The following is a 2,500-nucleotide window of genomic DNA, read 5'->3' on the forward strand; positions in this document are numbered from 1 at the left end:
AGACAGACAGACAGACAGATAGATAGATAGATAGACAGACAGACAGACAGACAAACAGACAGACAGACAGATAGATAGACAGATAGATAGATAGACAGACAGACAGACAGACAGATAATAATAATAATAATAATAATGGTATTTATATAGCGCTGAATCTTGTGCATAGACAAATCTAAGCGCTTTCCCACCAGTCATTCTCACGCATGCATAACCCTAAAACTGGAGAAACTGAAGACAAGGAAGAGGCAGAGGAGGGAGGCTATTTTGGGAAGAGGTGGGTTTTAAGGCCAGACTGGAAAGAGCTGAGTGTGGAGACCTGACGAAGCGAAAGAGGAGTCACTGTGAGTGCATGTGTGAGTGTGTGTGCGCTTGCGTGCATATGTGCACGTGTGTTGGACAGGTAAGAATGCCTCTGCAACTAGTTTATGGATGGCAGAATCACCTCTGGGGTTGTAGTTGTGCTAATAAATACACATATACGGGCAGACAAACATAAAGAGAGGGAGGAGACAGAGGGAGGGGGGGGGGAGAAAGAAGAAAAAAAAAAGTAACAACAAAAGTTAAAAAGTTGACATGGGTAACTTACCCTCTCACTCGACGATGCGCATGCGCAAGCGGAAGTGGCAACAAAGCGGAAGTGGTGACGATGCAGCGGTGGGCAGCAGAAGAAGCTTCATGGCGAGCCAACAGTACAGTCCCAGTGTCCACCAACCACCGGTGGTTCGCGCCACACCCATCCACCCACCACACACATACACACACACGCGTGTATTCCTACTCACTCTCCTCTGCTTCGCCTCTGGGATGGTCTTCTAGAAGGGCTAGCCAGCCTCCGCTTTGATCGACTCCTGCAAACAGAAGGGAACCAAGAACCTTAGCACGGGAAACATAGAGAAAAAAAAAAAACACAAAAAAAAAAACAACAACAACGAAACGTTCGGTTGGTGATAAGGAAAAACGAGAAAATTTGTTTAAACAACAGCACCACAAAAATAATATTTACAATCCATTAGCTCCTTTTACATGTTCATATATATATATATATATATATAGAGAGAGAGAGAGAGAGAGAGAGAGAGAGAGAGAGAGAGAGAGAGAGAGAGAGGGACACAGAGAAATACAGAGAGGAGAGAGAAAAATACAGAGACAGGCAGAGAGAGAGACAGAGACAGGGTGGGGAGAAAGAGAGGGAGAGACAGAGAAAGACAGAGGGAGACAAGGAGAGAGAAAGTTTAAAATGACACCTTCTCCACCGAATTAACAGGTAAAACACTGTGTTGAAGGCTTCCGAGAACATCAAAGGCAACTTCCGACTCTTCTCGTGGAGCAGGGTCACTAATCACAATACCAAACGCTGAACGAAAATCTCTCACAAACACCATCTGACTATGCCAAAGAAATCATGAAAGCAGTCCCTCTGTTGAATTCGTTACACTGTGCCGACTACCAGTTATGCGCAACGCTAAACGTGACGCTTGTCTGGAGATCACTGGCAGTGGACAAATGTTTGCCATTCACAGGAAACGTGCAAAGCGACTGCTCATTACCAATGATAACAGGCAAGCAATGTTTCGGGCGCAATGACCGAGTGGTTAAAGCGTTGAACTTTCGATCTAAGGGTCCCGGGTTCGAATCTCGGTAACGGCCGCCTCGTGGGTAAAAGGTGGGTATTTTTCCGATCTCCCAGGTCAATATAATGCGCAGACCTGCTTGTGCCTGAACCCCCTTCGTGTGTATACACACACAGAAAATCAAATACGCACGATAAAGATCCTGGAATTCATGTCGGCGTTCGGTGGGTTATTTAATTAAACAAGAACATGCCCAGCATGCACACCCCCGTAAATGGAGTATGACTACCTACATGGCGGGGGTATATAAACAAAACCGTCATTCACGTAAAATGTTACATGTCTGTCTGAGTGTGTATGCGTGCGTGTATTCTGATTGAATGGCACAGGAAACGAATAATGAGCACCCAATGGCAGCCGTCAGTCGGCTCTACCCAGGTAGGCAGCCTGTTGCGCAAATGAAGATGACCCTCGTGTTTGTAAAGCGCTTAAAACCTGGTCTCCGGCCGAGGACAGGCACTATATAAGCATCCATATCATCATCATCATCGCATTACCGGTATTGTGTACGACAGACAGTTTAAATAACATGAGCAACGGCACTCTCTGCCATCATCATAATCATCATCATCATGGGCGTCTAATCCATTAGCTTCTTTCCACACGGTTTGATCCTAATTTCCAAGTGCCGTGTTGATGGCGCGGTGTCAAAACACTTGATACCGCTATTTCAAGAAAAAAAAATGCCTTCAGCAAGCAAGCGTCTCATGTCACAGCAACAACATGGTTGTTTTTTGTTTGTTTGTTTTTTTGTGTGTTTTTTTTGTGTGTGTTTTTTTTTTTTTTTTTTTTTGGGGGGGGGGGGGTTGTTGTTGTTGTTGTCGTTGTTGTTTTTTGTTTCTTTTTGTTGTTGTTTTTTTGCCTCG

This window comes from Babylonia areolata, chromosome 4 (assembly GCF_041734735.1).
Source record: "Babylonia areolata isolate BAREFJ2019XMU chromosome 4, ASM4173473v1, whole genome shotgun sequence".
NCBI classification, from domain to species: Eukaryota; Metazoa; Mollusca; class Gastropoda; order Neogastropoda; family Buccinidae; genus Babylonia; species Babylonia areolata.